Here is a 24,444-nt window from a genome sequence, read left to right on the forward strand (position 1 = left end):
ATGTGTCTGGGGGAAAGGGGTGGTGTTACTCCTCTAATATGCCTCACCTGTCAATCAGAGAGAGTGACACTAGCCAATCGTGGGTGTCTGTGATCTCATGTATGTGGAAGAGGACATAGAGGGCTGCTCTGTGTGAACGCATCATAAAAAGCAGTTTGAAAACATGCAGTTGGATTTCCTAAAGCAAGCCTGTGTGAGCCGACCCTCACACACACACACCTCTTTTGTTGGCAGCTGGTTGATGTAGAAATTCTAAAAAGGGGTAAAATTAAAAATCTGGCAACCTCAGCTGCATGAAACAGTATGGAGATATAAAAAATTTGTGCATACAGCCAGAAAATGTATTTGAGCACCTATGTAGCCTGAGACTGCATACATATGGCTTTCAGAGTGTAAATATTGACATATCTTTTGAACTCAGTTATCTAAATAACCCCCCAGAATAGACACCCCTACTTGGGTGATAGAATTGAGATAGAAATTATGAAATAGGGTAAAAATAACAATCAGGCAACCTCAGCTGCATGAAACAGTATGGAAATATAAAAACATATATACATACAGTCAGAAATGTATTTAAGCACCTACAAAGCCTGAGTCTGCATACGTATAGCTTTCATAACTCAAAAGTATTGGAATTGTAGAAGAAATCTAAAAGAGTGAGAAAAACTAACATCTGGCAACCTCCCTTGCATCTAACAGTATGGAAATATAAACATATTATCCATACATCAAAAAATCTATTTTTCACACGTACGTAACATACGTATTGCTTCCCATGTGTAAATCTTAGCATATCTTGTGAATTCCGAATACCCCCCTCCAGATACCCCTGAACAACCACCCCTTAGTTGGCAGCTGGGTGATAGAATTGGGGTAGAAATTCTGAAATGGGTGAAAAAAATCTGGCAACCTCAGCTGCATGAAACTCCAGTACAGAGATGTAAACATTTTATACGTACAGCCAGAATGTGTATTTGAGCACCTACGTGTCCGTATGCACACGTACGGCTTTCCGTGAGTAAATATTGACATATCTCGTCAACTCAATTCTCCGAATCTGATTAGTAAACGACGGCTGCCGTTTTTCCCGCGACAGCCCGTGCTTTTTCGCTTGCCATCTGCTTTGACTGACATCTGCGCTGCTGATTGTCCTCGCCCCCTTCGCCGCCCTCGCTCACATCACCCGCACGTCTATACTTAATTCTGACAACATTCCCGAAAATCAGACTTGCGCTGGATAAGTGGCGTGAGCGTTACGGCGATTACGTCGGAAATCCGAGCGCAGCTGCAGACACTCCCTTCAAATGAAGTGCTATTTTCAGAGTCCCGGGGAAGATGGCGTGTGCTCGGAAAACGACGTGTCACAGATGCATTTGTGAGAAAAAATAGAAATCTCTGGTTGTTTTTGCGTCTCATGTCAAGGCCCATATGACCCTGGCAATGTGTGTGTGTGTGTGTGATTCCTGCTGGGAATAGGGGAGCCTTCGCAATGTGGCCTGGAAGTCGTCTCGAACCCCAGACGCTTGCTGTCATCCAGATGTAAAGACTGATATCATCTGTGTGTCTGTTCGTCTCCTCTTTCTCAATTGATTTGTTTGAAAACCACACATCCCACAGCCCCACACACACACACACTTCAAGTTCCCGGCGTGTCTGAGTGCAGCGAGAGCTCAGTCTGAGTCCTGCTGAAGGGCAATGTCAGTCTCCATCAGCCAGACGTATAAAGTGGAAAGCCTAGTGTTGCCGTTCGGCTGAAAAGCAAGACGTGAAAGAGCCATTTAAGGCTTTGTGAGGTAACGTGTGCGTGCGCTCGTGATGGATGGGAAGGCCACCTTGCTTTCGTCTGCTCTTCACCAAAGTTTACTGCTGCAGATTTGTCATCGCTGTCACAGGGCAGATGCTGGCGCTGTAGAAGCCGAGCCTCGCTTCATCACTGTCCCCAAAACAAGGTGAGGGTGCTTCTAGCAAATCGCTCCAAATGCCCTCTTCACAGCCACTACATCCTCACACATCTGGAACCTAATATCAGCTCTAGCACCAGCTCCTAAAGAAGCCTAATGTTCACTAAGCCTCTAAAACTTCTGCATAATTCACTCGTTAAAGTGTGAAGTAAACACCGTCGCTCAGGTTGCCAGGAACAGTGACAGGAATCGGATAGGAAAAGCTGTCTCGCCGCAGAATGTCCTTTCATCCATCAGTCCCATCATAAAGGCTGCAAAGAATCATGCTAGGGACGTTTCTCTAGAACTGATCGTGTTTTTGTTTTTTTTTTGTCCCGTGGATGAGTCAGATGTTATGCAGATGTTGATGGTGGAAGTTTACTTGAAAGGATAACAAAATGGGTGTTTTGATAGCTTTTTAAGTATCTGAAGGTGTGTATATATACATTTGTGTGTGTGTGTGCGTGTGAGAGAGAGAGAGAGAGAGAGTGACAGAGTGAATGAATGAGTATGTGTGTGTGTGTGAGAGAGGGGGGGGGTAAAGGTTTGGTGATGGCTATGAAATGTCTGGATTTTCAAACAAATCAATGGAGAAACAGGAAAGAAAAAGACACCCAGATGACATCAGTCTGTATATCAATCTGTATATCATATGAATAAATATATAAATCACAAAAAATTTTAATTTTTTTTCCACACACTCCCTCACTCTGATCCTCCAGCACTGCATCATCTCTCAGGGTACAACGAAGTCATGCATGGAGACTCTTCTCTGTTCAGGCACCGAGGTGATGGAATGAACTTTACCTAGATGTCTGAACAGCATCTGAGTCGCTGACCATCTTCAAACTGTGTCTAAAGATCTGCCTCTTTCTGACATGCTAAAAAAAAAAACAAATTGTGCTTTTCTTGCTATATTTTGTCAGGAATCACTGGGACAGTTCCCTGCCAGACCACTGGAGGGGGTGCTGGAAGGTGAATCAGCGGAGCCTGCTTTACTGTCTGTTTTCCCCTGTACTTTGTGCCACGCCCTCCCTATTGTTCTGCCTTCCTGCCTTGTCACCTGTTCTCATTTTCCATTTATATATATATATAAATATATATATATATATATATATATATATATATATATATATATATATATATATATAGCAAAACATCAAGGTAAATGGAACCTTTGTGTGCCTGTCTTTGCCAGTCACTGTTTTTTGTTTGTTTCGTCCATGTTTCCATGTGTCATGTGATGTCGGGCCGTATGACGGACCGCTCATGTTTTGTTTATTATGTTCGGTTTTATGGGCAGCATGGTGGCTTTGTGGTTAGCTCTGTTGCCTCACAGCAAGAAGGTCCTGGGTTCGAACAGGCAGGGACCTTTCTGTGTGGAGTTTGCATGTTCTCCCAGTGCCTGTTCCGGTTTCCTCCGACAGTCCAAAAACTTGTACATTAGATTGATTGGTAATTCTAAATTGTGTGTGGCCCTGTGATGGACTAATGACCTGTCCAAGGTGTACCCCTGCCTTTTGCCCAATGTGTGCTGGGATAGGCTCCAGCAGATCCCCTTGATCCTAATTCTTTTAGTCTTGTCTTACCCCTGTTAATAAAGCTTCATTTAATCCTGCACATGGGTCTGAATTTCCATGGCGTGCGGGTGCATGTGGTTACCACGGAGATCCTGGTGCGGGGGACCTGGACGTTACGTATTTCCTCTAAAAAGAGTTTTTTAGTCTGAAGGTATTCTCACTCTGTAGACCTAGTAAACCAGGATTCATCGAGAAAAGCTTTCAAATGCCTTAAATGTAAACGTATACACAGTGCTCTCGCAATTTAAATCTATCTATCCCGCACTAACAACTCTCCTCCCACTCGCAAGCGGCGGCTGTAATAATCCACGTGCTACGACACACACTTGTTACTCCGCTCAGGCATGTGGGTGATGCAGCGAGCGAGCAAGTGTTCAGAGATATAGAGTCGAGCCCTCCTCCCGGATTTCCTGTTTTTAAAAAGGAATACACTATATTGCCAAAAGTATTCGCTCACCCATCCAAATAATCAAAATCAGGTGTTCCAATCACTTCCATGGCCACAGGTGTATAAAATCAAGCACCTAGGCATGCAGACTGTTTTTACAAACATTTGTGAAAGAATGGGTCGCTCTCAGGAGCTCAGTGAATTCCAGTGTGGAACTGTGATAGGATGCCACCTGTGCAACAAATCAAGTCGTGAAATTTCCTCGCTCCTAAATATTCCACAGTCAACTGTCAGCTGTATTATAAGAACGTGGAAGTGTTTAGGAACGACAGCAACTCAGCCACGAAGTGGTAGGCCACGTAAACTGACGGAGCGGGGTCAGCGGATGCTGAGGTGCATAGTGCGAAGAGATCGCCAACTTTCTGCAGAGTCAATTGCTACAGACCTCCAAACTTCATGTGGCCTTCAGATTAGCTCAAGAACAGTGCGCAGAGAGCTTCATGGAATGGGTTTCCATGGCCGAGCAGCTGCATCCAAGCCATACATCACCAAGTGCAATGCAAAGCGTCGGATGCAGTGGTGTAAAGCACGCCGCCACTGGACTCTAGAGCAGTGGAGACGCGTTCTCTGGAGTGACGAATCGCGCTTCTCCATCTGGCAATCTGATGGACGAGTCTGGGTTTGGCGGTTGCCAGGAGAACGGTACTTGTCTGACTGCATTGTGCCAAGTGTAAAGTTTGGTGGAGGGGGGATTATGGTGTGGGGTTATTTTTCAGGAGCTGGGCTTGGCCCCTTAGTTCCAGTGAAAGGAACTCTGAATGCTTCAGCATACCAAGACATTTTGGACAATTCCATGCTCCCAACTTTGTGGGAACAGTTTGGAGCTGGCCCCTTCCTCTTCCAACATGACTGTGCACCAGTGACCAAAGCAAGGTCCATAAAGACATGGATGACAGAGTCTGGTGTGGATGAACTTGACTGGCCTGCACAGAGTCCTGACCTCAACCCGATAGAACACCTTTGGGATGAATTAGAGCGGAGACTGAGAGCCAGGCCTTCTCGTCCAACATCAGTGTGTGACCTCACAAATGCGCTTCTGGAAGAATGGTCAAAAATTCCCATAAACACACTCCTAAACCTTGTGGACAGCCTTCCCAGAAGAGTTGAAGCTGTTATAGCTGCAAAGGGTGGACCGACGTCATATTGAACCCTGTGGATTAGGAATGGGATGTCACTTAAGTTCATATGCGAGTCAAGGCAGGTGAGCGAATACTTTTGGCAATATAGTGTATGTCAACGTATAGAAATGAATCGTGAGCCCCAGACGAAGCTCCAAACAACTCACTGCTGAACGATCGAGAAATACTTGGAAAAAACTCCAGAATGTCGACCTGCGCAGTGAAAAGCTCTGTCAGCGTACGATAACCATCTGTCATAAGGAACAATATTCTTTTAAAATATGTCAGCCCAATCCGCACTGATCCAGAATCTCAGCTGTACAAATATTATTTTATAAAGTAAATACAGAGGAGGAGGTTTACTTGAGACATTGAGCCGAAATTCAGCTCGACGTGGAGGCAGAGAGAGAGACGGAGAGAGAGCGTGAGAGAGAGATAGAGAAAGAGAGTGAGTGACAGAGTGAATGAAGGAGTGTGTGAGAGAGTGAGTGAGAGTGAGTGAGTGAGTGAGTGAGTGAGTGACAGATTGAATAAAGGAGTGTTTGTGTGTGTGTGAGAGAGAGAGAGAGAGAGAGAGAGAGAGTGACAGATTGAATAAAGGAGTGTTTGTGTGTGTGTGTGAGAGAGAGAGAGAGAGAGAGAGAGAGAGAGAGAGAGAGAGTAAGTGAGTGAATGACAGAGTGAATGAATGAGTGTGTGTGTGAGAGTGAGTGACAGTGATTAAAAGAAAGAGAGTGTGTGTGTGAGAGAGAGAAGAGAGAGAGAGAGAAAGTGAGTGAGTGACAGTGAATGAATGAGTGTGTGTGAGAGAGTAAGTGAGTGTGAGAGAGAGAGAGAAGAGAGAGAGAGAGAGAGAGAGAGAGAGTAAGTGAGTGAGTGACAGAGTGAATGAATGAGTGTGTATGAGAGAGTAAGTGAGTGTGAGAGAGAGAGAGAGAGAGAGTAAGTGAGTGAATGACAGAGTGAATGAATGAGTGTGTATGAGAGAGTAAGTGAGTGTGAGAGAGAGAGAGAGAGAGTAAGTGAGTGAATGACAGTGAATGAATGAGTGTGTGTGAGAGAGTGAGTGACAGTGATTAAAAGAGAGAGAGAGTGTGTGTGTGTGAGAGAGAGAGAGAGAGAGAGAGAGTAGATGAAGGAGTGTCTGTGAGAGAGAGATAGCAGGTGTGTTCATGTTCACACACAATAGACAGTTTAACAGCAGCATCTCCTGTCATGGCTCTGGACCCGAACTCATCATCAGAACTGTTGTGGAGTAACAGAGGAGCAACATCTACACACAGAACACTTCCTATCTTCTACTTCCTCTCTCTGATCTTCCTCCAGCTTCAGTGCAGCAGATTCTCTCTCAGGTTTAGATGAAGGTTAGATGTCTGAGACGATTAATACAGCACCAGACGTCTGAACACTGGCCCAACTCTTTTAATCTTCGGTCCTCTCTTCCTTCATGCTCTGTTCTTTTCGGTTACAGCACTGAGGGCTAGCAATTTATCAGAACTCAAACACCACATTCACACACCATGTACCACAACCCTCCAGGAAGACCAACAACATCGAAGTTACACACTCTTCACTTACAGTCAACCAGACGAGACACAACATCGAACACAACAAAACAAAAGCAAAACCGAAAAAATCAATCAAATAACCAACCAGACCAAAAATACAACACAAAACAAAACAAAAACAAAACAGAAAACAAACAACCAGACCAAAAATACAACACAACAAAACAAAAACAAAACAGAAAACAAACAAACAACCAGACCAAAAATTCAACAACACAACAAAACAAAAACAAAACAGAAAACAAACAAATAACGAGACCAAAAATACAACACAACAAAACAAAACAAAAACAAAACAGAAAACAAACAACCAGACCAAAAATACAACACAACAAAACAAAAACAAAACAGAAAACAAACAAACAACCAGACCAAAAATTCAACAACACAACAAAACAAAAACAAAACAGAAAACAAACAAATAACGAGACCAAAAATACAACACAACAAAACAAAAACAAAACAGAAAACAAACAAACAACCAGACCAAAAATTCAACAACACAACAAAACAAAAACAAAACAGAAAACAAACAAACAATGAGACCAAAAATACAACAAAACAAAAACAAAACAGAAAACAAACAAACAACCAGACCAAAAATACAACACAACAAAACAAAAGCAAAACAGAAAACAAACAAACAACCAGACCAAAAATTCAACAACACAACAAAACAAAAACAAAACAGAAAACAAACAACCACACCAAAAATAAAACAACACAACAAAATGAATGCAAAACAGAAACAACAACCAAACAAACAACCAGGCCAAAAATACAAAAAAAAAACAGAAAACAACTAGACCAAAAACACAACAAAACAAAAACAAAACAGAAAACAATCAACCAGACCAAAAATACAACACAACACAACAAAACCAAAACAGAAAAAAATAAATAAATGAAACAAACAACCACACCAAAAATACAACAAAAACACAACATCAGAATCCTAAACACAACAGCAGAACACAAAACCCAAACAAAAACAACACCAATAACACAACAGCAAATTGAAAAACACAACAAAACAAACAAACAACACAAAAAGAAATAAAACACACTCTATCAGAACCGAAACGTCGGTGATGCTACGTACTATGTAATCATGTGGGAAGGTCACACATGACGTAGGCGGAGCTAAAGACCCAGTGTTTACTAGTGTGGAAGTTGTTGCGTGTGGAATGACACAGAGTTCTATGTCTTTGTGTCAGTTTTTTGCTTAAAATGCACTTGGGTAAACATTGGGTCTGTAGCTCCGCCTACTTCACGTCTGACCTTCCCGACCTGATTAGGTAGTACGTAGCATCGCGTACACGTTTCCCAGAGCTAGCGCTATTGTGGTTTCGTTTTATTGTGTTTTTTCATTTGCTGTTGTGTTTATGGTTTTGTCTGCATGTTGTTTAGGTGTTTAGGATTTTGATGTTGTGTTTTTGTTGTTGTATTTTTGGTATGGTTGTTTGTTTATTTTTTTCTGTTTTGTTTTGTTGTGTTTTTCAATTTGCTGTTGTGTTTTTGGTGTTGTGTTTATGGTTTTGACTTCCATGTTTTTTTTTTTGTTGTTGTTGTTCTGCTGTTGTGTTTAGGATTTTGACGTTGTGTTTTTGTTGTATTTTTGGTATTGTTGTTTGTTTTCTGTTTTGGATTGTTGTGTTTTTTACTTTGCTGTTGTGTTTTTGTTGTTGTGTTGTGTTTATGGTTTTGTCTGCATGTTGTTTTTTGTTGTTCTACTGTTTAGGATTTTGTTGTTGAATTTTTTTGTATAGTTGTTTGTTTGTTTTTTCTGTTTTGGTTTTGTTTTGTTGTTTTTTTATTTGCTGTTGTGTTTTTGGTGTTGTGTTTATGGTTTTGTCTGCATAATGTTATGTTTTTGGTATGGTTGTTTTTTATTTTTTCTGTTTTTGTTTTTTGTTGTGTTTTTTTATTTGCTGTTGTGTTATTATTGTTGTTTTTTTGTGTTTAGGATTTTGTTGTAGTATTTTTGGTATAGTTGTTTGTTTGTTTATTTTTTTCTGTTCTGGTTTTGTTGTGTATTTTTGCTGTTGTGTTATTGGTGTTGTGTTTATGGTTTTGTCTGTCGTGTTTTTGTGTGTCTGGGATTGTTTAGAGCTCATTGAAGCTGCATTTAAACTGCATTTTGGAAGGTCAAACTCGCAGACACCATATATCCACATAAGTCCACTATATGGAGAAAAATCCTGAAATGTTTTCCTCAAAAAACATCATTTCTTCACGACTGAAGAAAGAAAGACATGAACATCTTGGATGACAAGGGGTGAGGATTTTATCTGTAGATATTTGTTCTGGAAGTGAACTTCTCCTTTAACACAAAAAAGGGGCGGTCCTTATTGAATGTTACATGCTTGTTGCTGATTGGCTAGAGTCTGTGTCAGTCTAAGAGAGGGTAGAGCTGGAGGTTTGTGCCTAAATGAACCGTTTTTGTTGTGTCGTTGGTTCGTTCTTAATTTTGTGCTCATTTTCATGTTCTGGGCTTTGCCTGTGTTGTTGTCTTCATGTTTTTGCTGTGGTGTGTTTGTGTGTGTTTTTTCTGGCAGCTACACACCATTATTCTAGACTAAGTGTGTTGTGATTTCCACCCTCAGCCCTCCTGCTATGCCTCCTGTACCTGAGAGCAGATGAAAATGTTTCTGGGTTTGAATTGGCGTTGAAGTTTCCGCTGATATTTTCCTTCCTGCTTTATAACTTGCTGTGAGCTCCATCAATCCTGAAGAAGGTACTAAAGTGGACCATTACTTGTCACTTTGTTGTATCTTTGGTGTTTTTATAGTTCTTGGAAAAGTGAATGTAGTGTGCCTTTAAAGCTCCTCTAATGTCTGTAATTATACCCTTAAGGACAACACTGGTGCCTTAAATGAGCGTTAAAGGTGCAGGACTCACATCATACTGCTACATAACGCTTAATGCTGCACCTTAACGCGGAAAAGGGGAACTGCGCGTGTGTGTGTGTGTGTGTATATATATATATATATGTTTGTGTGTATGTATATATGTATGTATGTATGTACATATATTTGTGTGTGTGTGTGTGTGAATGTATGTATGTATGTATGTATGTACATATATTTGTGTGTGTGTGTGTGTGTGTGAATGTATGTATGTATGTATGTGTGTGGGTGCATGCATGAATGTATGTATGTATGTATATGCAGATGTCTGTGTGTGTGTGTGTGACTGCATGTGGTGTGTGTGTTGTGTATGTATGTGTGTCTGTGTTTGCGTGCATGCGTGTGTGTGTGTGTGTGTGTGTGTGTGTGTGTATAAGTGTGTTTGTGTGTGCATGAGTATGTGTGTATGTGTATATATGTGGGTGTGTGTGCCCATGAGAACATTTACTATTACTATTTTTCCCCAAATCTGTCTCTAAGCTCCTCCTAGCTCACCCACTCAATTAAGATGATAGTGATGAGAAATTGCGTTTTCCACCGAAGACCCCAACAAATTAACAAATTATTGGCTCGTTAAAACAATAATAGATTTCACTTCGTTGCTCAATTCCCCTTGACTCTAACGAGATGAGAACGAGTGGCCCTTGTCCACAAGGTTAATGGATTCCATATTTTTCCATTTAAACATTTCCCATGTTTCCGACACACACAGAATGCAATACAGCAGACAAGTGGAGATAATTAGGTTGCACAGACACAAAGAAGCTTAAGCAGGCTGATGAACAGAGCGCCGACGCCCGGCTTTAAACACACCACACCCTGCTGCTTCACACCGTCCTTGAACCCGGTTCGACTTAGCCTGCTAATTTGCTTCAAAATAGCAAAAAAAAAAGATGTTCTGGAAAACTTACATTGAGAAGGGCACGAGGGGGCGGGGTTTGTGGGCGGGGGTAGTATCACAAGCTGTTTCGGACTGGTTATTAACACGGTGTCGCATTATATACAGCAAATGTGATACACACCGAGATATTTCTGATAAAATACAGCGAAAGTCCCGTAGGGTGGAACTTCTGCTTCTTTTGTGATCGCAGAAATGAATGCGAAATAAAACAAACTGCACGATGCTCAGAGGAGCTGCAGTTCTTTTATCGGACAAAATCAAGCTGAAATATATAAAAAAATGTATTAAAATATATAAATACGATGGATATAACAATCCATTAAGGATTATATGATAATTATATGATGTATAGAATTTTAGATACTGTATATCTCCACAGAGCTTCGAATGGCAGCGTTGGATGAGATTGGATCATATGTTTGAGAAGCCCAGCGTGTCCTGTCATGGAGTTGGACACAGGTGAAGGACGGGGGCGCGAGGCGTCTGGACGGAGCCTGACAGCTTGTGAATAGGAAGGCGGACCAGGCTGCTACTAATCACACATGCTGGACGGGAGTGTCTGAGTCTGGGAGAGCTTTTCAATCACGCCGCCCCTCTAACTCCCACTCCGAAGGGCATCTCGGCTGTTTTTACGAAGGCCCGGGGCTGAGCGGGATTGCTTTGTGTTTGTCTGGTTTTGTAGGTGTTTTTGGAAAAGGAGAAAAACATGGCAAACGCCTCAACTCCTGCAGAAGGCTGAAACTGCTTCACACAGGGGAGGAAAGTTCTGGAAAGCGTCTGGGACGACACTGGCACGAGTCTGTCTGTTTCTCACCAGGCATGTCTCTCTCTCTCTCTCTCTCTCTCACACACACACACACACACACACGCAACCTTCTGGCCTGGTCTTGAACACAAGCATTTAATTTCATTTCAGACCTTGAGGCAATCTATCCATCATCACTCCTCTCTCTTCCTCTGGTCTCACCTGCCATACACTTCATGTAGAAAAAAAAAGGAAAAGAAACTGCTAATTGCACACGTGGGAGTTTTAAAGTTTTAATTTTTAATTTGACTGCCATCACTTTAATGAGCAAACAGTACAGCAGAGCTAAAGCATTTCCGCTCTAAACTATTTGTTCTGCATGACAAAAAAAAAAAAAAAAAAAGAAGAGAGAAGCCAAATGGAAGTAATGTGTTTTAACGTTATATTTCATTCGTATATATATTTTTCCTTTCGAAATTAGGCAGGTCAATATCTTAATAGGATCAGCTTCAATATGGGTTAAGATTTAAATGGCGGAGTTTGGCACTGCTGTATGCTTTGATATGTTCGGTCAGAAGAAAAAATTTGCTCCTGTCCATGTTCAGCATCGAGTGTCTTTATCATGTCTCACTCCACAGTGGTGGTTAACATGAAGCTCATAAGTAAGCAGACACTCGAGCCTTTAAGAATTTGTAGTGCTTCGTAAGTATTTCTGATTTTAGCCTACTAGGGGCGAGATATTCATTGAAAAGTTAAAAAAAACAACACAAAATCTCAAAGTAAATGCTGATATCAAACCCATTTCTGCTCTCTGAGATGCTTGTTCATCTAAAAAGCATCTAAAGTTGATCTTTAACCAGTAAAACTCTGTGTAAGGTTATCCAACAGAGGGACAAACACACGTCTAAAACACACTGAAAGCCAACAGGCTCATTTTAGTATAATTATTGATATGGTAAAAGGAAAATACAGAGATGTTTGTTTAACATTTAGGGAAGGGGTCTCCGGTATCAGTCACGGCAGAAAGAGCTTGGGTTTTGCTTTATGTATTAAAGAAAGAACTTACTTCCTGGTGAAAGTTCCACAACATAAAGTAACTACAACCGGTTAAAAAGCATGACGTTGTTTATTGATGAATAAAAATGTGTAATTATTGACTTTCTTTTCTTCTAACAGCACACCATGTAGAGTGTTATTCATTATATAACACTAAGGAGCCACATATTAGCAAAAATACGGCATTTCTAGGCTGCTTGAAATGAATGTCTTCTCACAGAACTATTTATGTATTCAGAGAATAAAAGATCCTCGCTCACACCTGTAGTATTCTTCCCCGGCCAGATCGTCAGCCATGATTGTCTTTTTAACTGCAGATTTGACAGAGCATTATCCACGATCCGATGCTGAAGTGAAGCTGTTTTAATCCACAATATTTTGGACACATAACATTCCAGGCTATTAGGAGGATTTGCGGAACAATCGATGGCCGGCGAAGCATCAACCCAATCTGGCAAAGATGGCTGTGCCCCTGCGCTAGCCTCGGAGGACATCTGAACAGCACAAAGGGTGCCAACAAAACACAAACAGACTGCAATTAATTAGCACCAATGTTTACGACATGCTCAAGAAGAAAGGATTTTCGCCGAAGAAAACAGCACGAAGAATACCCAGGCTGGGGCTTCACTTTAATGAGCTCCACTAGGTTAATTAAGGACACATAAACAAATGTGAAGGTTTATAGACATTGTTTACACTGGAGATGTGCGATCGTTGGATTGGGTTCTGTTCAAGGAAGAGGTCATTACGAATTATATAAAGTGAAGGCTTTCATGTTCTTCCTGTGTTTCAGGGGGATTCCTCTGGATTCTCTGGGTTTCCTCCTCCAGCCCAAAGACATGCCTCGTAGACTGATTGTTTCAGACTGGGACATTTCATTTCCCTGTCTGAATACTAGGGGGCGCTGACAGGTGTATGGCTGTTCATTGTGAATCCTGTCGATTACTTTTAATGTGCTTTGCTATTTACACAGATCAGGAATAACATTATGACCGCCCGCCTAATATCGTGTTGGTCCCCCCTTTTGCTGACCTGTGATGCACTGTGTATTCGGACACCTTTCTGTCTATCAGAAACAGCATTAACTTCTTCAGCAATTTGAGCAACAGTAGTTCGTCTGTTGGATCGGATCACACGGGCCAGCCTTCACTCCCCACATGCATCAGTGAGGCTTGGACGCCCATGACCCTGTCGACGGTTCACCACTGTTCCTTCCTTGGACCACTTTTGATAGATACTGACCACTGCAGACCGGGAACACCCCACAAGAGCTGCAGTTTTGGAGATGCTCTGATCCAGTCGTCTAGCCCTGAGGTAGTCTTTTGTGGCATGGTTGGGATTCAAACTTATGATTTCCTGATGTTTTCTCCTGCCGCCTCATCCTTGTGACGTTGACAAAGTTTTCTTAATAAATATCTTGTTTATGGGCTCATGGCCTGAATGTAAAGACTAAGTTTGGATGGACTAGATGGATGTTGACTTGAATATAACTAAGCAGGATCAGTAACAGATAAATAAATTGTTTCACACAATTTTTCAGATTTTTTATTCTTAAAGAAAAAGAACTAGTTCTTTAAAGATGAAGCGATGGTTTGACGTCGTGACAGAAGATTTTTTCCGGCGTCGGAGGAACGAGTTCGCACGCTTGATTTGCACACCTCAGCGTCTCCTCTTTTTCCGGGCACATGGCAGATGCTCAGAGCTCGGCCTGGCTGAGAGAAACGTGGGACGTGGCAGAGAATGTTCATGAGGGAAATAACAGGGAGAGGAAAGCGAGAACTTGACTCAAGCTTGTGCGTGAAATGTGGTGACAAGTTGGAATGGAAACACTTTTATTTTTTCCTTCGGTGAATTCCTTCGTGGACGCTATTAGCATTACAAAGCAGCGTGGAAGTTAGCGATCTGACAGGGCTTGGATGGCGGCGCTTGTGTAGGTGCTCAGGTGCACGCCATATGAACCCTCAGCAACTGTCACAGCTCCTGAGAAATGAGATCCACAGCACCTTGCCATTTGTGAGGGACATGGGAAGGGGCAGCAGCAGCCAACAATCCTGTGAAGCTCCAAGCTGCCACTCTGTCGCTCGATGGCCACCGGGCTCCAAGTGACCAGTGAAGACCTGCTGCTCTCATTCCTCTCCCATATGTGGGACTTCCTGTTCCTACAGGGTACCGGCTAGATCAGGGCTGTGGGCTCCCCGCTATTATTTGCCCTTTTGTCCTGGTCTTAAGGCTTCCAATAAATTAAATACGAAAACATAAACAGCGTAGCTGACGTAAACTACGCCACCTTCTCGCTCCAGCAACGCGGCGTACGGCGAGATCTTTCACCTCACTTCTGTACATGTGCAGATGCTCAGCTTCCATCTCCTGGTGCTATTAATCTATATTTAACCCACAGTCTAAATAAGGCAGTGATGAACATCAAGTGGACTGTAGGCTTTTTATCTGTAAGTGCTGACTGATCCCCAGAGCAACCAAGAACGTTTATAGCTCTTCACACATCTTCACACTGACAGTGTTTTTTTGTTTTTTTTTATTATTCCGAGGGAATGAAATGATACACGACTCGTTTAACAATTTATGTATAAGAATAAAAGAAGAAAAAAAAAGAAAAATATGCAATTTAACTTTTTTTTGGTAATGTTCTATAGCATACTAAAATAGATTAAATAGATGTTATACATGTTAATAAACCATAATTGAAAATAAATAAATAAGTAAATAAATAAATATGAACACATGGTTTACTAATCAAAATCTAATATAAAAAAATAATAAAAAAATCTTTCTTTATAAGCCTTTTCAGCAATATGGTGAAGAAAAAAAATATTTAGATGAAATGGTCAGAAAGCACAGCTTAATATATTACTGTCCTTTTTCTTAACATATACTGAGTCTGTTTATTTTTTTTTTTAAATAAATTAAACCCATTAACTAATTTTTACTTTAATTAATTCTATTTTTGTTTATTTAATTATTATTATTCCTTTTATACCATAGTAGTTAGTCCAAAAAATACCATTTTAATTTATTAAAAAGCAAAACATTGGATGTTTATCCATCTGAAGTTCCATCCATCCATCCATCCATCTATCCATCCATCCATCTATCCATCTGTGAGACAAGTTTGTTCCTGTGATCAATTAATTTCCACACCAGCAAAAACAAACACACACACACACACACACACACACACACAGCTTGTCATATCCTTGAGAATCTCCAGAAGCTCACAGACTCTCCCGGGAAACTCCTTCCCTAAATGTCATGTAAACACTGTCTTCAGGATGTTTTCCCCACCTCAGTTACACAATCATTCATGTCTATTGTATACAGATGAATTTTGCTCTATACAAATCCCGCTCGCTGTGAATGAGCAGTTTCTATAGAAACGACATTGTATTAGAACGAGTGCATTAATATAAATCTGTGATCTGCCTTACAGCCAAATTAACGACAGAGCCGAAACATAATATAGAAAAATAATCAACTTCTTCAGACTTCTTCAAGCTATAAATAATACTTACTTTAATCAAGTCTCAGAGAACCACCATTTAATTACCGTTATCTATAACAAGCACTGGTAATAATGTAATAAATGAATGAATGAATAAATAAATGCTTTAGAAGTTAATTATGTAAACAGATTCAAACACATTTCACAGAAAAAAATATTTCAAAAGTATTTCAGTTTGGGGGGAGAATTATGAAAAAGTTAAACAATTCGTATTTAATAATTAAATATTTAAATATGTAAAAGTAAATAATGGCAGACGTTTTGAAATGTGGTTTTATGTTTTTATATGTCAAACACGTTGAGCTGCATTTAAAAATTATGGATTATTATTATTATTATTATTATTATTATTGCTGTTTTTATTATAATAACATTACTTTTGTACTTTTTGACTTCTATGTATCTATCTGTTTATTTGTTTGTCTATCTGTCTGTCCGTCCGTCTATCTATCTATCTATCTATCTATCTATCTATCTATCTATCTATCTATCTATCTATCTATCTATCTGTCTGTCTGTCTGTCTGTCTGTCTGTCTGTCTATCTGTCTGTCCGTCCATCTGCCTAACTATCTATTTTCCTGTGTAATCTGTCCGTCCTTTTGTCTATCTATCTATCTATCTATCTATCTATCTATCTATCTATCTGTCTGTCTGTCTGTCTGTCTGTCTGTCTGTCTGTCTGTCTGTCTGTCTGTCTGTCTGTCTGTCTGTCCGTCCATCTGCCTAACTATCTATTTTCCTGTGTAATCTGTCCGTCCTTTTGTCTGTCTATCTATCTATCTATCTATCTATCTATCTATCTATCTATCTATCTATCTATCTATCTATCTATCTATCTATCTATCTATCTATCTATCTATCTATCTATCTATCTATATATCTGTTTGATTATGTTAAATCTGTTAAATAGAACTACTCACATGACCAAACGTAAACTGTTATTATACCTCTATAGCCGTTATATTACATCAACACGTAAAAGCTACATAAGGCTCTTAGTAACAGGTTTATGAAATCTCCTCCCAGAGCACACGTCACATCTCACACTGGCTTCTAAACCCTCTGTCTGCCGTCATCATATTAAACTGAGCTCATTACAATTCTTTAGCATTTACTCCATTTGCTTTCCTTTTGTCTTTCTGCTTCTCTAATGTTCGCGCAGCTCCTCTACTTCCTCTTCACAGGGTCGTATCTACCAGACAAGCTTGTTGTTGTTGTTTTTTTTGTTTTTTTTTGCAAGTCGATTTGCCAGTGTTAAAAAGGAAAAACTTTACACACTCCAAATCGTCAGCTCAACACATTTCCTACCTCGTTGTTTCAAACAAAACTCCTTTGTCATTTTTTTTTTTTTTTTGCGAGCATTGCAAGAAAGCGGAGTTAAAAAAAAAAAAAAGAAGAGAGAAAATATGCTGTGCCATGTCCTTCTACAGACGGATAATAAAGTCCAGAATGGCGTCTATTGAATTCGGGAAGGTGCAAGGACAAACACGGGCTTGACGCAAGAGATAGACTTATGCCTGAGTTTGTCTCGAGTTTTCTACAAGCAATGGGCATTTGTGGGATCAAAACACACACACACACACACACACACACACACAGTCTAATCTTAGCTCCAGTCCACTGATAAGCTGCTTCATTTAAATTTAAAGTTAATGATGGTGATGAGTAGAAAAAAAGGAATGCTTTAAAACTGACGTTAATTTATTGATGAAATAAAAAATAAAGGTTTTGATGGTTGATTTATTTTCTTACAATTCTTACAGCATTTGTGATATTGTTGTAAGCACTGAAAATCTTTTCATGGATGCTATGTGACAATCTTTTATTTAAAATGTAAGATGAATAATAATAATAATAATAATAATAATAATAATAATAATAATTATTTGACACCTTTTTTAATGATTTCTAACAACATAGTGAATGAAATTCTAATCATTTGCTGGAAAAAACAAACCGATTTCAGCTCTGCCTTGTAAATACTATTAAACTTGAAAGTGTCATGTACTCCGAAATCTCAAATTGCATTTCTTTTTATTTTCCTCTGTGCAAAGATTTGATCAAGTGGCCACGGCAATTTATCTCTTTTGTATGGAACAAACGTCTGGAGCCGAAAAGGAAGGACAGGAAGGTGAGAACAAAACCCTGAACAATAACACCGATCTCGAACTGGAAACCCTGAAAACGATGCGGTTTCCCGAGCGACGAGATGAAAACAATCGCTGGTGATTTCTTGGCGCTAAAACCTAAACTGTGTTTTCACTCTCGCGTACATAAACTAGCGGTTAGAGATCTGTAGGTGGGTGATTGCGTGTGCTTTCATTATGATTACAATCAGAAGCTGTCAATTATTAATACGGCGTGAAGCCTTGCTTTCGTCAAAACCTGTGCAGTTGTGCTTCCTCCGGGTTCGGTGTGTAGATATGGATACTGACGACTGAGATTACTGAGTAGTTTGACGCTGGGTTAAGAGGCTAAGCAGTGAAGGTGAGATAGTCATGCCTCGGTAGTCAGGAACTCGTTTCAGGTAACACGCAAAATAAAATCCCAGCATGAGGTGGACTTATTAAACAGATAAGCGTGACACGCTCGTGTACTTTGACTGGATGTCAGATACACTGGAAGTGCTGGAAGTGTTGGTGGCATTCAGAAGATTTCATTTAATCATCTAGCGTCAATCAAGACGGCTAGTAATAGTCGTAAAGCAATAAAACACCTTAAACCCTTCCACTGAAAAGAAAATGATCAAATACAGAGGGCAAAATGACAACTTGAAATAAAATCAATCTACTGTTTCTTTTTTCTTCCGTCAGTAAAACATATAATAAAAGTCACCTTGATGTCTTTATCCTCAGCGTGTAAGTAGCTAATAGATTTCTAACAGAAACCGTGTTTAATGGTGTTTCTCATGATCAGCATGGCAGCTAGTACAACGGTATTAAACATCGGGAGACAATGAGGTCGGATGTCACAGCCGGTCGTAGGTGTTCGTGAGCTGGGAGAGTAGGTATGCGGAAGAGGGCGGATAGCGGGTTCCTTTGAGAACGTTATGGCAGTTTCAGTGTCTTAGAAGGAGTTCCTCCAAGGTCATGGCTGTGATATGATAGGGAAGACATGGCTGCTAGGTGGGTAAAATTAGCAAAATTGGGGAACAAATGTTAAAGAAAATTTAAGGGATTGTGTTCAGTTGATGGTTGTAATGGGTAAATTCTGAGGAATCGTAGTAATTATAATAATAATAATAATAATAATAATAATCATCATCATCATCATCATTATGTTGACCTTTTATGAGCATAAAGTGGAAGAACTTCCTGGACAGGATGTCAGTCCAACACAGGGCCTGATTCCATCACCATGGGCAAACACAGTCATTTGATATCAAGGGTACAATAAATCAGACATCAGTTCTGGACTGCTTTGGATTGGTTTGTTAAGTTCCATTTTGAATGACTGGAAGTCACAGTTGGACTTGCCCAGTGGCCTCAGTGAATATGTTCTTGGTCTCATTTGACTTTGTATAAATAATATTCATGTTTTCTTTTTTCCCCAGACAATGTCTGACCAGAAGCAATTCCTTCTTCTAGCCAACAAAGACGAATCTTTGGTACAATGCAGACCAAGTGAATGAGTGCCGAGTTGTAGTGGATCACTGGGGAATACCGGGTGTAGATTGGACACCAGTTCATCCCAGGGCTTGATTTGATCACCCACGGCAAATACACTACAGTGGATGGAAATCAAGGTTGTACTCCATCAGACATGAATTTGAAAACAGATAATCAGATGTACGTAAGTGTCTTGACAACAATAGACTTTAAGAACCCAATAAAAGAAAAGGCTGGAAATCCTATCAGAGTGCGTTTCACTCCCTTCAGTGTCTATCCCTTTCCCCCTGCAGGCTGTCACAGGGATTGGTTAATAACTGCACAGGTTTGTGCCTCTGGCTCATCTACAGCATGTGGACCAGCTCCACTTCTGATTCCTGGCTTAGTCGAGTCATCTAGTTGCAGGCTATTTTCTGGATATTAACCTATGCCAATTACAATCAGTTACACACTCGTCCTGCCCTCAGTATTCCCAAGCATGAAGTATCTCTTTCCTCCAGCGTTATTTCCTTGCTTTGCATTCCTCTAATTAAGCTCACAACAGAACAGACAATCCCCTGTCTTGCTATACCATTGTGCCAAGGGCTATCTGTAAAACTAGTGGTGCAGCAGCTCGTCTTGGCATGTTACATCGCTGCTAGCCAAGAGATTGAATGTCCTCACACATAGTCAATTACTTCCAACTTGCCAGTGGCAAAAGTCCTGTAGAATTGAGTCAGCGCCATGGTTATTTGCACACGTAATTAGAATTTCTGCACATTTCTTCTATCTTAGTAGCAATAAATGTTTCAAAAGATGGCACAATTCATTAGCAGGCCAAGAATCTTTTTTGTCAAACTCCCCAGCAGCAATCTGAAAGGAAAAAAAATAATGTCGCAAACCTATAAAAATGTGTAGAGAAAAACATTACATGCTTTCTTTCCTTCTTTCTTTTGACTTTATAAAGAAGTATCGTCATCAGTTCTTTACAATTCATTAGAGAACTACTGCAAGGAAAGGAGAATGAATTTTTTGCCCATGTTCAGTTACGTCCTACGTAAAGATCTCTCATTGGAAAGAAAAATGTCACATTGTGCTTTGCTGAATAATCATCCATTACAGACAGAATTTCGATTTCATCAAGGAGACTGTGAAATTCATTCTCACCAGAAGACAGAGGGGGGAAAAAAAACAACCCTGATAATATATTCCCTGTTCTACAGATGGACCAAAGAGTCTCTGTGCTTCTTAGGCTGTCTTTAATATCATTTCAAATCCGGTTTCCTGGCTTTTATACGAGACATGCCATGCATACTCATTAGGATGCGAGAAAGAATCAGGCATGGGTCAGTCAGATAAACACTATATTCAAATAATCATAATCTCCACTTCCTTGGGGACTTGCACTAAATGCTATTTTAACAGTCAAAACTGTGAAAATCATAACTACTGACCTCCAGCGATGCTTCAGTGATCATTTTGGAAATGCCACAAATGTTTGTACTACCTTTTAACCTCATTTCCTCAAACACAGCAAAAAAAAATTCTATCTTCGCATCCAACAGATATTCGTCACTCACTTTCGACTCTTTTTTTTCCCCAATTTGATTGGTGAAATGTAACGGTTCTAGCACCTTCATCACATTGCTCAAGTCTCATTGGCACACCCCATCCTGTCACATCCCACTAACCCCCCACAGTCACCTCTCCCAAGAGTGATTAATCTACTAACACTAATTAGATACTTACTAATTAGCATCTGACATATGAGGGGAGGAAGAAAAACATTTGCATGAGGACATGGATGGCTGCAGACGCAAACACTGAACTCGTACATTCAGAAATGTTGTCAAAACAGGAAGTCAGAGACCGCATCTTTAAAATAGAGCCCAGTATGAGTGTGGGGGAGGTGCTATCTAGAAACATGCAGATATTCCTGTCCTCTTGCAAAAGGTATCACCAATATTGCCAACAGCTTCAGCCCGCTAACTCAAACCAACCCCAAATCAACCCAACTTAAATAAACTCAAATCAACCCAACTCACATTAACTCAACTCAAATCAACCCAAGTCAAATAAAGACAAATTAACCCAACTCACATTAACTCAACTCAAATCAACCCAAGTCAAATAAAGACAAATTAACCCAACTCACATTAACTCAACTCAAATCAACCCAAGTCAAATAAAGACAAATTAACCCAACTCACATTAACTCAACTCAAATCAACCCAAGTCAAATAAAGACAAATTAACCCAACTCACATTAACTCAACTCAAATCAACCCAAGTCAAATAAAGTCAAATTGACTCAACTCACATTAACTCAACTCAAATCAACCCAAGTCAAATAAACTCAAATTGACTCAACTCACATTAACTCAACTGAAATCAACTCAAGTCAAATAACTCAAATTGACTCAACTCACATTAACTCAAGTCAAATCAACCCAAGTCAAATAAACTCAAATTGACTCAACTCACATTAACTCAACTCAAATCAACCCGTCAAATAAACTCAAATTAACTCAACTCACATTAACCGAACTCAATTCAAACCCTCAAATAAACTCAAATCAACCCAACTCAAATGAACTCAACTCAGATTAACCCCTCAAATGAACTCAAATCAACCCAACTCTACTAAACTCAAATAACCACAACTCAAATAAACTCAAATTAACCCAACTCAAATCAAATAAACTCAACTCAAATTGACTCAAATTAACCCAATTTAATTCAAGTAAACACAACTTAAGTCAAATCAACCCAAGGCAACTCCAATCGACTAAAACTTAACCCGACTCAAATCTACACAACTCATTCCAACTCAGACAAACTCAACCCAATTCAAATAAACTCAAATCAGCACACTTCAAATCAAATAAACACAACTCAAATCAACCCCACTTAAATACAGTCGAATCAATCCAACGCAACTCCGATCAACTAACATCCAAATCAACTCAATTTAAATCAACTCAACTCAGCTAAAAAAAAAATTAAAATAAACTCCAGTGTATTCAAATCAAACTGAAATCAAATCAACTCAACAGAAAACAAAAATAAGTCAAATAAATTCACTCAAATATTCTACCAATATTCCACTCAAATAATATTAACACAACTCAACGCAACAAATCAACTCAAATGTGCAGCTGAAATCCACAGCAGAATTTTTATATTGCACACATATTTTATAATAAACAAATTTTATAAAATTTTTATAACAATATTTTTTGATATTGAAACACATACCCTCTGGTTTCAGATTCAGTTAGGAAAACCAATAAAAAACCCTTTTTGGACACTTAACAGTTGGTGTGTTGGTGCCGTGACCTGCAATATGCTGAGTATATATCTCATCATTCTTGCAGCCAAAGCCACCACAATGCATCCTGATGTGCCTTAAATGCTAATAAAGGATATTAATCTGTACCGTATCTTGTTGCTGGCATGTTAATACAGTATCTATCTTTCTCTATAGAGTGTACCTTTAAAAAAGTACTTTATTAGACCATAATTACTGTTTATAGCTTTAAAGATACACTATAGGCACCTTTCCAGGTGAAATCTATATATACTAAAAGTACAAAAGCAGTATAGTACCTTTCCTTTTCTATAAGTGTATACTTGTTGCTTTTATTTGCACTTCTTAGGCTTGGCCTAATCTTTATTAAATCATGAATATCCCTAAAACATCAGGAGGAATCGATCACTGAGGTGATTATTCACTTCCTCGTCATCTCCAGAGATGATTTCCTTCCTAGCTGGTGTTCCTGCATGAGCCATTAGTTCCTCGTAGCTGATTTAAAACGCATTAACCTAACTTGTATTCAATCTTCTTAAGTTCTCCCATGTCACTCCGCTGGTGATTTACCTCCACTGACATCCAGCAGCTGCCCATATTAGATTAAAAAATATCACATGATGCTTGCCTGCAACACCTAAAACGGGGCCTTCATCCTCGAGCACTTCGAGGTGGTGTGAATGAACAAACAAATCATGCGCTTAAAACGGCAGCTGGAATCTCTACTGAAACACTTCTGAACTTTGAAGCGATATTAAAAGCATTACATATGATTTACGCATGATTTACGCCCCACCCACTTCCTGCCCATAAATACAAAACTGTGACCTAGCATGCCAAGTATTGCTAGCTTTAGCAACCAGTGACATCACTTTCCGGCACTCTATATAACACTACAAACACACAAAATCTCATAATGATTAATGGTCACAAGTGCACTCGCTTTCCTTTTATATACATAATAATAATTAATATTAGCATGTTAGCAGGCTGTGAAGAGGTGTGGGTCTTGACTAACTAAAATGACTAACATGACAGCCATGGAAACACAAGCATGCATTCTGGGGTCAATGGGTTTCTCAGCCACTTAATACTTCTTCTGAGGTCAGGACTTCAACCATTATTTTTTTCATTACATTCTGTATGGTCCTTAACTGTAGTTCAATGCTTATAAAATGCAAATACTTTTTCCACGTGTGCTATCGAACCTGAATAATGTTGGTGATGTTCTATTAGAGCAGAACAACATGTTTAGGGAGACTCAGGTGTATGAATGTAGAGCTGACTTCATTGTTTCTGCTCATACTGTTTCGGCTAGTACCTTAGCTTCTTTCATGAAGCTTCAATGTTTACATCAACCTTTAGAAGCAAAAACAAACCCTGCAGTGTTATTGCAGTGACTTTAACCGTGATGTGGTTATTTGGTGCCAAACAGGCTGGTTGGACTATTTCAGCGAATTTTCTGCAATTTTCAACAACACCAATAACGGTTTACACAGAAAGGTAAATGGTGAAAGCATCCAGTGAGTAAGCGGCAGATCTGCAGTGAGAAACATCTTACTGATGAGAGACATCAGAGGATAATAGTTTGATAGGTTTGACCTGGAAGGAAGTAGCTAAAATAAACACTCTTTACAACCGTGGTGAGCAAAAAAGCATCTCAAAATGTATAATACACCTAAGACTAGACCTGAGGCTGCAGAGTGTGCTTGTTTAAATGAGCCATTCAAGGATGGCGGCAGAAAAATAAGCATCGATATT

At 39.7% G+C, this 24,444-nt stretch overlaps 1 protein-coding gene and 1 long non-coding RNA gene across 6 annotated transcripts in view; one reads left to right on the top strand and one right to left on the bottom strand.

The window, feature by feature from the left end:
• tenm2b (teneurin transmembrane protein 2b) overlaps positions 1–24,444 on the bottom strand; it is a 312,231-nt gene that overhangs the window by 166,028 nt on the left and 121,759 nt on the right. The window lies entirely within an intron of this gene.
• Positions 9,053–14,828, top strand: LOC131369037 (uncharacterized). The gene is made up of 3 exons (XR_009207229.1): positions 9,053–9,076; positions 9,264–9,394; positions 10,847–14,828. It is a non-coding gene; the product is annotated as an uncharacterized LOC131369037 (long non-coding RNA).

The sequence above is a fragment of the Hemibagrus wyckioides genome, linkage group LG18, assembly GCF_019097595.1.
Source record: "Hemibagrus wyckioides isolate EC202008001 linkage group LG18, SWU_Hwy_1.0, whole genome shotgun sequence".
Taxonomy (NCBI): domain Eukaryota; kingdom Metazoa; phylum Chordata; class Actinopteri; order Siluriformes; family Bagridae; genus Hemibagrus; species Hemibagrus wyckioides.